Raw genomic sequence first — 15,611 nt, forward strand, 5'->3', positions numbered from 1 at the left:
GGAAGCATAACCATTATACCATGCTTGACTGCAAGGACTTTATGGTTTTCATGGCTGATGAGAATGCAGGTAGATGCCCATTCCAAACACTGGAATGCTCTTAAAGTTCTCCATCAGAGACTGGTTTATCATCTGAATCCCCTACTTTTACTAATGAATGGTGTGGATATTGATCAAGTTTTGCTAACTAGAGGGCTGTCTTACATTCTGTTTGGTCATCAGTGTCAGAACTTAGCAGAAGGGCACAAAGGATGCATGCTATGACTGCCTCTTGGGCATTGCTAGCTAATGCTTCACCAGACAATCTATGTAGAGTTCATATGTTGTCATCATTCCATGCTTTGAAATTTCATTAAGTGCTTGCCCTCCAAGCCTATGTTCATCCTCTTTTTGTTCACAAAGTGCTTGAACTTGTCTCTCGATCTTAATCAATTAGTTTTGCTTTATTATTTGTCTCGCTCTTTTATTAAACTTTGCTCGGGTTGTCGCCTTCAGTTCCCACTGAAAATAAAAAATCTATTTCCTACTTACCATAAGTTTTCCCTCAGTGTAGGAGAATGGCAATAGGCATTCAATGGGAAATTAACTTTGAAAAATGGAATGAAGAAGATGATGAATATAATCATATTTGATTGATTTTTTATGATTTGTATTCAACTTTGACTATTGCTGTAGAGTACTTTTATTGGTTTGCTTGTTTTCTTTGGCTCTTCTAGAGAGTTTACATATGGTAAAAAGCTGTATTTTGTAAAACTTGGAGATGCCGGGGATTGAATCCGGGGCCTCATACATGCAAAGCATGCCTTCTACCACTGACCTACATCCCCTATGAGCTGCTATTTTTTTATGCACAAGTGATTGCAGCTTTACATTTCACTAGAGATTTACTACTTTTCAGTGTTATTAGGGATATCTTAGAGGATGGAAACATAACCATTATACCATGCTTGACTGCAAGGACTTTATGGTTTTCATGGCTGATGAGAATGCAAGTAGATGCCCATTCCGAACATTGGAATGCTCTTAATGTTCTCCATAAGAGACTGGTTTATCATCAGAATCCCCTACTTTTACTAATGAATGGTGTGGATATTGATCAAGTTTAGCTAAATAGAGGGCTGTCTTACATTCTCTTTGGTCATCAGTGTCAGAACTTAGCAAAAATGCACAAAGGATCCATGCTATGACTGCCTCTTGGGCATTGCTAGCTAATGCTTCAACAGACAATCTATGTAGAGTTCATATGTTGTCATCATTTCATGCTTTGAAATTTCATTAAGTGCTTGCCCTCCAAGCCCATGTCCATCCTCTTTTTGTTCACAAAGTGTTTGAACTTGTCTCTCAATCTTAATCAATTAGTTTTGCTATATTATTTGTCTCGCTCTTGTATTAAACTTTGCTCGGGTAGTCGCCTTCAGTTCCCACTGAAAATAAAAAATCTATTTCCTACTTACCATATGTTTTCCCTCAGTGTAGGAGAATGGCAATAGGCATTCAATGGGAACTTAACTGTGAAAAATAGAATGAAGAATATGATGAATATAATCATATTTGATTGATTTTTTATGATTTGTATTCAACTTTGACTATGGCTGTAGAGTACTTTTATTGGTTTGCTTGTTAACTTTGGCTCTACTAGAGAGTTTACATTTGGTAAAAAGCTGTATTTTGTAAAACTTGGAGATGCCGGAGATTGAACCCGGGGCCTCATACATGCGAAGCATGCGCTCTACCACCGAGTTACATCCCCTATGAGCTGCAATTTTCTTATGCACAAGTGATTGCAGCTTTACATTTCACTAGAGATTTACTACTTTTCTGTGTTATTAGGGATATCTTAGAGGATGGAAACATAACCATTATACCATGCTTGACTGCAAGGACTTTATGGTTTTCATGGGTGATGAGAATGCAAGTAGAAGCCCATTCCAAACATTGGAATGCTCTTAAAGTTCTCCATCAGAGACTGGTTTATCATCAGAATCCCCTACTTTTACTAATGAAAGGTGTGGATATTGATCAAGTTTTGCTAACTAGAGGGCTGTCTTACATTCTGTTTGGTCATCAGTGTCAGAACTTAGCAAAAGGGCACAAAGGATGCATGCTGTGACTGCCTCTTGGGCATTGCTAGCTAATGCTTCACCAGACAATCTAAGTAGAGTTCATATGTTGTCATCATTCCATGCTTTGAAATTTCATTAAGTGTTTGCCTTCCAAGCCTATGTCCATCCTCTTTTTGTTCACAAAGTGTTTGAACTTGTCTCTCAATCTTAATCAATTAGTTTTGCTATATTATTTGTCTCGCTCTTTTATTAAACTTTCCTCGGGTTGTCGCCTTCAGTTCCCACTGAAAATAAAAAATCTATTTCCTACTTACCATAAGTTTTCCCTCACTGTAGAAGAATGGCAATAGGCATTCAATGGGAACTTAACTTTGAAAAATGGAATGAAGAAGATGATGAATATAATCATATTTGATTGATTTTTTATGATTTGTATTCAACTTTGACTATTGCTGTAGAGTACTTTTATTGGTTTACTTGTTTTCTTTGGCTCTACTAGAGAGTTTACATATGGTAAAAAGCTGTATTTTGTAAAACTTGGAGATGTCGGGGATTGAATCCGGGGCCTCATACATGCGAAGCATGCACTCTACCACTGAGCTATATCCCCTATGAGCTGCTATTTTTTTATGCACAAGTGATTGCAGATTTACATTTCACTAGAGATTTACTACTTTTCAGTGTTATTAGGGATATCTTAGAGGATGGAAGTATAACCATTAAACCATGCTTGACTGCAAGGACTTTATGGTTTTCATTGCTGATGAGAATGCAAGTAGATGCCCAATCCGAACATTGGAATGCTCTTAAAGTTCTCCATCAGAGACTGGTTCATCATCAGAACCCCCTACTTTTACTAATGAATGGTGTGGATATTGATCAAGTTTTGCTAACTAGAGGGCTGTCTTACATTCTGTTTGGTCATCAGTGTCAGAACTTAGCAGAAGGGCACAAAGGATGCATGCTAAGACTGCCTCTTGGCCACTGCTAGCTAATGCTTCAACAGACAATCTATGTAGAATTCATATGTTGTCATCATTCCATGCTTTGAAATTTCATTAAGTGCTTGCCCTCCAAGCCCATGTCCATCCTCTTTTTGTTCACAAAGTGTTTGAACTTGTCTCTCAATCTTAATCAATTAGTTTTGCTAAATTATTTGTCTCGCTGTTTTATTAAACTTTGCTCGGGTAGTCGCCTTCAGTTCCCACTGAAAATAAAAAATCTATTTCCTACTTACCATAAGTTTTCCCTCAGTGTAGGAGAATGGCAATAGGCATTCAATGGGAACTTAACTTTGAAAAATGGAATGAAGAAGATGATGAATATAATCATATTTGATTGATTTTTTATGATTTGTATTCAACTTTGACTATTGCTGTAGAGTACTTTTATTGGTTTGCTTGTTAATTTTGGCTCTACTAGAGAGTTTACATATGGTAAAAAGCTGTATTTTGTAAAACTTGGAGATGCCGTAGATTGAACCCAGGGCCTCATACATGCGAAGCATGCGCTCTACCACTGAGCTACATCCCCTATGAGCTGCAATTTTCTTATGCACAAGTGATTGCAGCTTTACATTTCACTAGAGATTTACTACTTTTCTGTGTTATTAGGGATATCTTAGAGGATGGAAACATAACCATTATACCATGCTTGACTGCAAGGACTTTATGGTTTTCATGGCTGATGAGAATGCAAGTAGATGCCCATTCCAAACACTGGAATGCTCTTAAAATTCTCCATCAGAGCCTGGTTTATCATCAAAATCCCCTACTTTTACTAATGATTTGTGTGGATATTGATCAAGTTTTGCTAACTAGAGGGCTGTCTTACATTCTGTTTGGTCATCAGTGTCAGAACTTAGCAGAAGGGCACAAAGGATGCATGCTAAGACTGCCTCTTGGCCACTGCTAGCTAATGCTTCAACAGACAATCTATGTAGAGTTCATATGTTGTCATCATTCCATGCTTTGAAATTTCATTAAGTGCTTGCCCTCCAAGCCCATGTCCATCCTCTTTTTGTTCACAAAGTGTTTGAACTTGTCTCTCAATCTTAATCAATTAGTTTTGCTATATTATTTGTCTCACTGTTTTATTAAACTTTGCTCGGGTAGTCGCCTTCAGTTCCCACTGAAAATAAAAAATCTATTTCCTACTTACCATATGTTTTCCCTCAGTGTAGGAGAATGGCAATAGGCATTCAATGGGAACTTAACTTTGAAAAATGGAATGAAGAAGATGATGAATATAATCATATTTGATTGATTTTTTATGATTTGTATTCAACTTTGACTATTGCTGTAGAGTACTTTTATTGGTTTGCTTGTTAACTTTGGCTCTACTAGAGAGTTTACATATGGTAAAAAGCTGTATTTTGTAAAACTTGGAGATGCCGGGCATTGAACCCGGGGCCTCATACATGCGAAGCATGCGCTCTACCCCTGAGCTACTATTTTCTTATGCACAAGTGATTGCAGCTTTACATTTCACTAGAGATTTACTACTTTTCAGTGTTATTAGGGATATATTAGAGGATGGAAGCATAACCATTATACCATGCTTGACTGCAAGGACTTTATGGTTTTCATGGGTGATGAGAATGCAAGTAGAAGCCCATTCCAAACATTGGAATGCTCTTAAAGTTCTCCATCAGAGACTGGTTTATCTTCAGAATCCCCTACTTTTACTAATGAATGGTGTGGATATTGATCAAGTTTTGCTAACTAGAGGGCTGTCTTACATTCTGTTTGGTCATCAGTGTCAGAACTTAGCAGAAGGGCACAAAGGATGCATGCTATGACTGCCTCTTGGGCATTGCTAGCTAATGCTTCACCAGACAATCTATGTAGAGTTCATATGTTGTCATCATTCCATGCTTTGAAATTTCATTAAGTGCTTGCCCTCCAAGCCTATGTCCATCCTCTTTTTGTTCACAAAGTGTTTGAACTTGTCTCTCAATCTTAATCAATTAGTTTTGCTATATTATTTGTCTCGCTCTTTTATTAAACTTTGCTCGGGTTGTCGCCTTCAGTTCACACTGAAAATAAAAAATTCTATTTCCTACTTACCATAAGTTTTCCCTCAGTGTAGGAGAATGGCAATAGGCATTCAATGGGAACTTAACTTTGAAAAATGGAATGAAGAAGATGATGAATATAATCATATTTGATTGATTTTTTATGATTTGTATTCAACTCTGACTATTGCTGTAGAGTACTTTTATTGGTTTGCTTGCTTTCTTTGGCTCTACTAGAGAGTTTACATATGGTAAATAGCTGTATTTTATAAAACTTGGAGATGCCGGGGATTGAATCCGGGGCCTCATACATGCGAAGCATGCGCTCTACCACTGAGCTACATCCCCTATGAGCTGCTATTTTTTTATGCACAAGTGATTGCAGCTTTACATTTCACTAGAGATTTACTACTTTTCAGTGTTATTAGGGATATCTTAGAGGATGGAAGCATTACCATTATACCATGCTTGACTGCAAGGACTTTATGGTTTTCATGGCTGATGAGAATGCAAGTAGATGCCCATTCCAAACACTGGAATGCTCTTAAAGTTCTCCATCAGAGACTGGTTTATCATCAGAATCCCCTACTTTTACTAATGAATGGTGTGGATATTGATCAAGTTTTGCTAACTAGAGGGCTGTCTTACATTCTGTTTGGTCATCAGTGTCAGAACTTAGCAGAAGGGCACAAAGGATGCATGCTATGACTGCTTCCTGGACACTGCTAGCTAATGCTTCAACAGACAATCTATGTAGAGTTCATATGTTGTCATCATTCCATGCTTTGAAATTTCATTAAGTGCTTGCCCTCCAAGCCCATGTCCATCCTCTTTTTGTTCACAAAGTGTTTGAACTTGTCTCTCAATCTTAATCAATTAGTTTTGCTATATTATTTGTCTCGCTCTTTTATTAAACTTTGCTCGGGTAGTCGCCTTCAGTTCCCACTGAAAATAAAAAATCTATTTCCTACTTACCATATATTTTCCCTCAGTGTAGGAGAATGGCAATAGGCATTCAATGGGAACTTAACTTTGAAAAATGGAATGAAGAAGATGATGAATATAATCATATTTGATTGATTTTTTATGATTTGTATTCAACTTTGACTATTGCTGTAGAGTACTTTTATTGGTTTGCTTGTTAACTTTGGCTCTACTAGAGAGTTTACATATGGTAAAAAGCTGTATTTTGTAAAACTTGGAGATGCCGGGGATTGAACCCGGGGCCTCATACATGCGAAGCATGCGCTCTACCCCTGAGCTACTATTTTCTTATGCACAAGTGATTGCAGCTTTACATTTCACTAGAGATTTACTACTTTTCAGTGTTATTAGGGATATCTTAGAGGATGGAAGCATTACCATTATACCATGCTTGACTGCAAGGACTTTATGGTTTTCATGGCTGATGAGAATGCAAGTAGATGCCCATTCCAAACATTGGAATGCTCTTAAAGTTCTCCATCAGAGACTGGTTTATCATCAGAATCCCCTACTTTTACTAATGAATGGTGTGGATATTGATTTTTTATGATTTGTATTCAACTTTGACTATTGCTGTAGAGTACTTTTATTGGTTTGCTTGTTAACTTTGGCTCTACTAGAGAGTTTACATATGGTAAAAAGCTGTATTTTGTAAAACTTGGAGATGCCGGGCATTGAACCCGGGGCCTCATACATGCGAAGCATGCGCTCTACCCCTGAGCTACTATTTTCTTATGCACAAGTGATTGCAGCTTTACATTTCACTAGAGATTTACTACTTTTCAGTGTTATTAGGGATATATTAGAGGATGGAAGCATAACCATTATACCATGCTTGACTGCAAGGACTTTATGGTTTTCATGGGTGATGAGAATGCAAGTAGAAGCCCATTCCAAACATTGGAATGCTCTTAAAGTTCTCCATCAGAGACTGGTTTATCTTCAGAATCCCCTACTTTTACTAATGAATGGTGTGGATATTGATCAAGTTTTGCTAACTAGAGGGCTGTCTTACATTCTGTTTGGTCATCAGTGTCAGAACTTAGCAGAAGGGCACAAAGGATGCATGCTATGACTGCCTCTTGGGCATTGCTAGCTAATGCTTCACCAGACAATCTATGTAGAGTTCATATGTTGTCATCATTCCATGCTTTGAAATTTCATTAAGTGCTTGCCCTCCAAGCCTATGTCCATCCTCTTTTTGTTCACAAAGTGTTTGAACTTGTCTCTCAATCTTAATCAATTAGTTTTGCTATATTATTTGTCTCGCTCTTTTATTAAACTTTGCTCGGGTTGTCGCCTTCAGTTCACACTGAAAATAAAAAATTCTATTTCCTACTTACCATAAGTTTTCCCTCAGTGTAGGAGAATGGCAATAGGCATTCAATGGGAACTTAACTTTGAAAAATGGAATGAAGAAGATGATGAATATAATCATATTTGATTGATTTTTTATGATTTGTATTCAACTCTGACTATTGCTTCAGAGTACTTTTATTGGTTTGCTTGCTTTCTTTGGCTCTACTAGAGAGTATACATATGGTAAATAGCTGTATTTTATAAAACTTGGAGATGCCGGGGATTGAATCCGGGGCCTCATACATGCGAAGCATGCGCTCTACCACTGAGCTACATCCCCTATGAGCTGCTATTTTTTTATGCACAAGTGATTGCAGCTTTACATTTCACTAGAGATTTACTACTTTTCAGTGTTATTAGGGATATCTTAGAGGATGGAAGCATTACCATTATACCATGCTTGACTGCAAGGACTTTATGGTTTTCATGGCTGATGAGAATGCAAGTAGATGCCCATTCCAAACATTGGAATGCTCTTAAAGTTCTCCATCAGAGACTGGTTTATCATCAGAATCCCCTACTTTTACTAATGAATGGTGTGGATATTGATCAAGTTTTGCTAACTAGAGGGCTGTCTTACATTCTGTTTGGTCATCAGTGTCAGAACTTAGCAGAAGGGCACAAAGGATGCATGCTATGACTGCTTCCTGGACACTGCTAGCTAATGCTTCAACAGACAATCTATGTAGAGTTCATATGTTGTCATCATTCCATGCTTTGAAATTTCATTAAGTGCTTGCCCTCCAAGCCCATGTCCATCCTCTTTTTGTTCACAAAGTGTTTGAACTTGTCTCTAAATCTTAATCAATTAGTTTTGCTATATTATTTGTCTCGCTGTTTTATTAAACTTTGCTCGGGTAGTCGCCTTCAGTTCCCACTGAAAATAAAAAATCTATTTCCTACTTACCATATGTTTTCCCTCAGTGTAGGAGAATGGCAATAGGCATTCAATGGGAACTTAACTTTGAAAAATGGAATGAAGAAGATGATGAATATAATCATATTTGATTGATTTTTTATGATTTGTATTCAACTTTGACTATTGCTATAGAGTACTTTTATTGGTTTGCTTGTTAACTTTGGCTCTACTAGAGAGTTTACATATGGTAAAAAGCTGTATTTTGTAAAACTTGGAGATGCCGGGCATTGAACCCAGGGCCTCATACATGCGAAGCATGCGCTCTACCCCTGAGCTACTATTTTCTTATGCACAAGTGATTGCAGCTTTACATTTCACTAGAGATTTACTACTTTTCAGTGTTATTAGGGATATCTTAGAGGATGGAAGCATTACCATTATACCATGCTTGACTGCAAGGACTTTATGGTTTTCATGGCTGATGAGAATGCAAGTAGATGCCCATTCCAAACACTGGAATGCTCTTAAAGTTCTCCATCAGAGACTGGTTTATCATCAGAATCCCCTACTTTTACTAATGAATGGTGTGGATATTGATCAAGTTTTGCTAATTAGAGTGCTGTCTTACATTCTGTTTGGACATCAGTGTCAGAACTTAGTAGAAGTGCACAAAGGATGCATGCTATGATTACCTCTTGGGCATTGCTATCTAATGCTTCCCCAGATAATCTATCTAGAGTTGATATGTTGTCATCATTCCATGTTTTGAAATTTCATTAAGTGCTTGCCCTCCAAGCCCATGTCCATCCTCTTTTTGTTCACAAAGTGTTTGAACTTGTCTCTCAATCTTAATCAATTAGTTTTGCTATATTATTTGTCTCGCTGTTTTATTAAACTTTGATCGGGTAGTCGCCTTCAGTTTCCACTGAAAATAAAAAATCTATTTCCTACTTACCATATGTTTTCCCTCAGTGTAGGAGAATGGCAATAGGCATTCAATGGGAACTTAACTTTGAAAAATGGAATGAAGAAGATGATGAATATAATCATATTTGATTGATTTTTTATGATTTGTATTCAACTTTGACTATTGCTGTAGAGTACTTTTATTGGTTTGCTTGTTAACTTTGGCTCTACTAGAGAGTTTACTTATGGTAAAAAGCTGTATTTTGTAAAACTTGGAGATGCCGGAGATTGAACCTGGGGCCTCATACATGCGAAGCATGCGCTCTACCACTGAGCTACATCCCCTATGAGCTGCAATTTTCTTATGCACAAGTGATTGCAGCTTTACATTTCACTAGAGATTTACTACTTTTCTGTGTTATTAGGGATATCTTAGAGGATGGAAACATAACCATTATACCATGCTTGACTGCAAGGACTTTATGGTTTTCATGGCTGATGAGAATGCAAGTAGATGCCCATTCCAAACACTGGAATGCTCTTAAAATTCTCCATCAGAGCCTGGTTTATCATCAGAATCCCCTACTTTTACTAATGAATGGTGTGGATATTGATCAAGTTTTGCTAACTAGAGGGCTGTCTTACATTCTGTTTGGTCATCAGTGTCAGAACTTAGCAGAAGGGCACAAAGGATGCATGCTAAGTCTCCCTCTTGGCCACTGCTAGCTAATGCTTCAACAGACAATCTATGTAGAGTTCATATGTTGTCATCATTCCATGCTTTGAAATTTCATTAAGTGCTTGCCCTCCAAGCCCATGTCCATCCTCTTTTTGTTCACAAAGTGTTTGAACTTGTCTCTCAATCTTAATCAATTAGTTTTGCTATATTATTTGTCTCACTGTTTTATTAAACTTTGCTCGGGTAGTCGCCTTCAGTTCCCACTGAAAATAAAAAATCTATTTCCTACTTACCATATGTTTTCCCTCAGTGTAGGAGAATGGCAATAGGCATTCAATGGGAACTTAACTTTGAAAAATGGAATGAAGAAGATGATGAATATAATCATATTTGATTGATTTTTTATGATTTGTATTCAACTTTGACTATTGCTGTAGAGTACTTTTATTGGTTTGCTTGTTAACTTTGGCTCTACTAGAGAGTTTACATATGGTAAAAAGCTGTATTTTGTAAAACTTGGAAATGCCGGGCATTGAACCCGGGGCCTCATACATGTGAAGCATGCGCTCTACCCCTGAGCTACTATTTTCTTATGCACAAGTGATTGCAGCTTTACATTTCACTAGAGATTTACTACTTTTCAGTGTTATTAGGGATATATTAGAGGATGGAAGCATAACCATTATACCATGCTTGACTGCAAGGACTTTATGGTTTTCATGGGTGATGAGAATGCAAGTAGAAGCCCATTCCAAACATTGGAATGCTCTTAAAGTTCTCCATCAGAGACTGGTTTATCTTCAGAATCCCCTACTTTTACTAATGAATGGTGTGGATATTGATCAAGTTTTGCTAACTAGAGGGCTGTCTTACATTCTGTTTGGTCATCAGTGTCAGAACTTAGCAGAAGGGCACAAAGGATGCATGCTATGACTGCCTCTTGGGCATTGCTAGCTAATGCTTCACCAGACAATCTATGTAGAGTTCATATGTTGTCATCATTCCATGCTTTGAAATTTCATTAAGTGCTTGCCCTCCAAGCCTATGTCCATCCTCTTTTTGTTCACAAAGTGTTTGAACTTGTCTCTCAATCTTAATCAATTAGTTTTGCTATATTATTTGTCTCGCTCTTTTATTAAACTTTGCTCGGGTTGTCGCCTTCAGTTCACACTGAAAATAAAAAATTCTATTTCCTACTTACCATAAGTTTTCCCTCAGTGTAGGAGAATGGCAATAGGCATTCAATGGGAACTTAACTTTGAAAAATGGAATGAAGAAGATGATGAATATAATCATATTTGATTGATTTTTTATGATTTGTATTCAACTCTGACTATTGCTGTAGAGTACTTTTATTGGTTTGCTTGCTTTCTTTGGCTCTACTAGAGAGTTTACATATGGTAAATAGCTGTATTTTATAAAACTTGGAGATGCCGGGGATTGAATCCGGGGCCTCATACATGCGAAGCATGCGCTCTACCACTGAGCTACATCCCCTATGAGCTGCTATTTTTTTATGCACAAGTGATTGCAGCTTTACATTTCACTAGAGATTTACTACTTTTCAGTGTTATTAGGGATATCTTAGAGGATGGAAGCATTACCATTATACCATGCTTGACTGCAAGGACTTTATGGTTTTCATGGCTGATGAGAATGCAAGTAGATGCCCATTCCAAACATTGGAATGCTCTTAAAGTTCTCCATCAGAGACTGGTTTATCATCAGAATCCCCTACTTTTACTAATGAATGGTGTGGATATTGATCAAGTTTTGCTAACTAGAGGGCTGTCTTACATTCTGTTTGGTCATCAGTGTCAGAACTTAGCAGAAGGGCACAAAGGATGCATGCTATGACTGCTTCCTGGACACTGCTAGCTAATGCTTCAACAGACAATCTATGTAGAGTTCATATGTTGTCATCATTCCATGCTTTGAAATTTCATTAAGTGCTTGCCCTCCAAGCCCATGTCCATCCTCTTTTTGTTCACAAAGTGTTTGAACTTGTCTCTCAATCTTAATCAATTAGTTTTGCTATATTATTTGTCTCGCTCTTTTATTAAACTTTGCTCGGGTAGTCGCCTTCAGTTCCCACTGAAAATAAAAAATCTATTTCCTACTTACCATATATTTTCCCTCAGTGTAGGAGAATGGCAATAGGCATTCAATGGGAACTTAACTTTGAAAAATGGAATGAAGAAGATGATGAATATAATCATATTTGATTGATTTTTTATGATTTGTATTCAACTTTGACTATTGCTGTAGAGTACTTTTATTGGTTTGCTTGTTAACTTTGGCTCTACTAGAGAGTTTACATATGGTAAAAAGCTGTATTTTGTAAAACTTGGAGATGCCGGGGATTGAACCCGGGGCCTCATACATGCGAAGCATGCGCTCTAACCCTGAGCTACTATTTTCTTATGCACAAGTGATTGCAGCTTTACATTTCACTAGAGATTTACTACTTTTCAGTGTTATTAGGGATATCTTAGAGGATGGAAGCATTACCATTATACCATGCTTGACTGCAAGGACTTTATGGTTTTCATGGCTGATGAGAATGCAAGTAGATGCCCATTCCAAACATTGGAATGCTCTTAAAGTTCTCCATCAGAGACTGGTTTATCATCAGAATCCCCTACTTTTACTAATGAATGGTGTGGATATTGATTTTTTATGATTTGTATTCAACTTTGACTATTGCTGTAGAGTACTTTTATTGGTTTGCTTGTTAACTTTGGCTCTACTAGAGAGTTTACATATGGTAAAAAGCTGTATTTTGTAAAACTTGGAGATGCCGGGCATTGAACCCGGGGCCTCATACATGCGAAGCATGCGCTCTACCCCTGAGCTACTATTTTCTTATGCACAAGTGATTGCAGCTTTACATTTCACTAGAGATTTACTACTTTTCAGTGTTATTAGGGATATATTAGAGGATGGAAGCATAACCATTATACCATGCTTGACTGCAAGGACTTTATGGTTTTCATGGGTGATGAGAATGCAAGTAGAAGCCCATTCCAAACATTGGAATGCTCTTAAAGTTCTCCATCAGAGACTGGTTTATCTTCAGAATCCCCTACTTTTACTAATGAATGGTGTGGATATTGATCAAGTTTTGCTAACTAGAGGGCTGTCTTACATTCTGTTTGGTCATCAGTGTCAGAACTTAGCAGAAGGGCACAAAGGATGCATGCTATGACTGCCTCTTGGGCATTGCTAGCTAATGCTTCACCAGACAATCTATGTAGAGTTCATATGTTGTCATCATTCCATGCTTTGAAATTTCATTAAGTGCTTGCCCTCCAAGCCTATGTCCATCCTCTTTTTGTTCACAAAGTGTTTGAACTTGTCTCTCAATCTTAATCAATTAGTTTTGCTATATTATTTGTCTCGCTCTTTTATTAAACTTTGCTCGGGTTGTCGCCTTCAGTTCACACTGAAAATAAAAAATTCTATTTCCTACTTACCATAAGTTTTCCCTCAGTGTAGGAGAATGGCAATAGGCATTCAATGGGAACTTAACTTTGAAAAATGGAATGAAGAAGATGATGAATATAATCATATTTGATTGATTTTTTATGATTTGTATTCAACTCTGACTATTGCTTCAGAGTACTTTTATTGGTTTGCTTGCTTTCTTTGGCTCTACTAGAGAGTTTACATATGGTAAATAGCTGTATTTTATAAAACTTGGAGATGCCGGGGATTGAATCCGGGGCCTCATACATGCGAAGCATGCGCTCTACCACTGAGCTACATCCCCTATGAGCTGCTATTTTTTTATGCACAAGTGATTGCAGCTTTACATTTCACTAGAGATTTACTACTTTTCAGTGTTATTAGGGATATCTTAGAGGATGGAAGCATTACCATTATACCATGCTTGACTGCAAGGACTTTATGGTTTTCATGGCTGATGAGAATGCAAGTAGATGCCCATTCCAAACATTGGAATGCTCTTAAAGTTCTCCATCAGAGACTGGTTTATCATCAGAATCCCCTACTTTTACTAATGAATGGTGTGGATATTGATCAAGTTTTGCTAACTAGAGGGCTGTCTTACATTCTGTTTGGTCATCAGTGTCAGAACTTAGCAGAAGGGCACAAAGGATGCATGCTATGACTGCTTCCTGGACACTGCTAGCTAATGCTTCAACAGACAATCTATGTAGAGTTCATATGTTGTCATCATTCCATGCTTTGAAATTTCATTAAGTGCTTGCCCTCCAAGCCCATGTCCATCCTCTTTTTGTTCACAAAGTGTTTGAACTTGTCTCTCAATCTTAATCAATTAGTTTTGCTATATTATTTGTCTCGCTCTTTTATTAAACTTTGCTCGGGTAGTCACCTTCAGTTCCCACTGAAAATAAAAAATCTATTTCCTACTTACCATATATTTTCCCTCAGTGTAGGAGAATGGCAATAGGCATTCAATGGGAACTTAACTTTGAAAAATGGAATGAAGAAGATGATGAATATAATCATATTTGATTGATTTTTTATGATTTGTATTCAACTTTGACTATTGCTGTAGAGTACTTTTATTGGTTTGCTTGTTAACTTTGGCTCTACTAGAGAGTTTACATATGGTAAAAAGCTGTATTTTGTAAAACTTGGAGATGCCGGGGATTGAACCCGGGGCCTCATACATGCGAAGCATGCGCTCTACCCCTGAGCTACTATTTTCTTATGCACAAGTGATTGCAGCTTTACATTTCACTAGAGATTTACTACTTTTCAGTGTTATTAGGGATATCTTAGAGGATGGAAGCATTACCATTATACCATGCTTGACTGCAAGGACTTTATGGTTTTCATGGCTGATGAGAATGCAAGTAGATGCCCATTCCAAACATTGGAATGCTCTTAAAGTTCTCCATCAGAGCCTGGTTTATCATCAGAATCCCCTACTTTTACTAATGAATGGTGTGGATATTGATCAAGTTTTGCTAACTAGAGGGCTGTCTTACATTCTGTTTGGTCATCAGTGTCAGAACTTAGCAGAAGGGCACAAAGGATGCATGCTAAGTCTCCCTCTTGGCCACTGCTAGCTAATGCTTCAACAGACAATCTATGTAGAGTTCATATGTTGTCATCATTCCATGCTTTGAAATTTCATTAAGTGCTTGCCCTCCAAGCCCATGTCCATCCTCTTTTTGTTCACAAAGTGTTTGAACTTGTCTCTCAATCTTAATCAATTAGTTTTGCTATATTATTTGTCTCGCTCTTTTATTAAACTTTGCTCGGGTTGTCGCCTTCAGTTCCCACTGAAAATAAAAAATCTATTTCCTACTTACCATAAGTTTTCCCTCAGTGTAGGAGAATGGCAATAGGCATTCAATGGGAACTTAACTTTGAAAAATGGAATGAAGAAGATGATGAATATAATCATATTTGATTGATTTTTTATGATTTGTATTCAACTTTGACTATTGCTGTAGAGTACTTTTATTGGTTTGCTTGTTATATTTGGCTCTACTAGAGAGTTTACATATGGTAAAAAGCTGTATTTTGTAAAACTTGGAAATGCCAGAGATTGAACCCGGGGCCTCATATATGCGAAGCATGCGCTCTACCACCGAGCTACATCACCTATGAGCTGCTATTTTCTTATGCACAAGTGAGTGCAGCTTTATATTTCACTAGAGATTTACTACTTTTCAGTGTTATTAGCGATATATTAAAGGATGGAAGCATAACCATTATACCATGCTTGACTGCAAGGACTTCATGGTT

At 37.4% G+C, this 15,611-nt stretch overlaps 6 non-coding genes across 6 annotated transcripts; all 6 read right to left on the reverse strand.

The window, feature by feature from the left end:
* Positions 1-3,524: 3,524 nt before the first annotated feature.
* Positions 3,525-3,596, reverse strand: TRNAA-CGC (transfer RNA alanine (anticodon CGC)). The gene has a single exon. It is a non-coding gene; the product is annotated as a tRNA-Ala (tRNA).
* Positions 3,597-5,355: 1,759 nt separating this feature from the next.
* On the reverse strand, positions 5,356-5,427 carry TRNAA-CGC (transfer RNA alanine (anticodon CGC)). The gene has a single exon. It is a non-coding gene; the product is annotated as a tRNA-Ala (tRNA).
* A 2,203-nt stretch (positions 5,428-7,630) lies between these two features.
* TRNAA-CGC (transfer RNA alanine (anticodon CGC)) lies at positions 7,631-7,702 on the reverse strand. Its single transcript has one exon. It is a non-coding gene; the product is annotated as a tRNA-Ala (tRNA).
* A 1,758-nt stretch (positions 7,703-9,460) lies between these two features.
* On the reverse strand, positions 9,461-9,532 carry TRNAA-CGC (transfer RNA alanine (anticodon CGC)). Its single transcript has one exon. It is a non-coding gene; the product is annotated as a tRNA-Ala (tRNA).
* A 1,759-nt stretch (positions 9,533-11,291) lies between these two features.
* Positions 11,292-11,363, reverse strand: TRNAA-CGC (transfer RNA alanine (anticodon CGC)). Its single transcript has one exon. It is a non-coding gene; the product is annotated as a tRNA-Ala (tRNA).
* A 2,203-nt stretch (positions 11,364-13,566) lies between these two features.
* TRNAA-CGC (transfer RNA alanine (anticodon CGC)) lies at positions 13,567-13,638 on the reverse strand. Its single transcript has one exon. It is a non-coding gene; the product is annotated as a tRNA-Ala (tRNA).
* Positions 13,639-15,611: the final 1,973 nt, after the last annotated feature.

The sequence above is a fragment of the Taudactylus pleione genome, unplaced genomic scaffold (genome assembly GCF_031769625.1).
Source record: "Taudactylus pleione unplaced genomic scaffold, aTauple2 ptg000070l, whole genome shotgun sequence".
In the NCBI taxonomy this organism is placed as follows: Eukaryota; Metazoa; Chordata; class Amphibia; order Anura; family Myobatrachidae; genus Taudactylus; species Taudactylus pleione.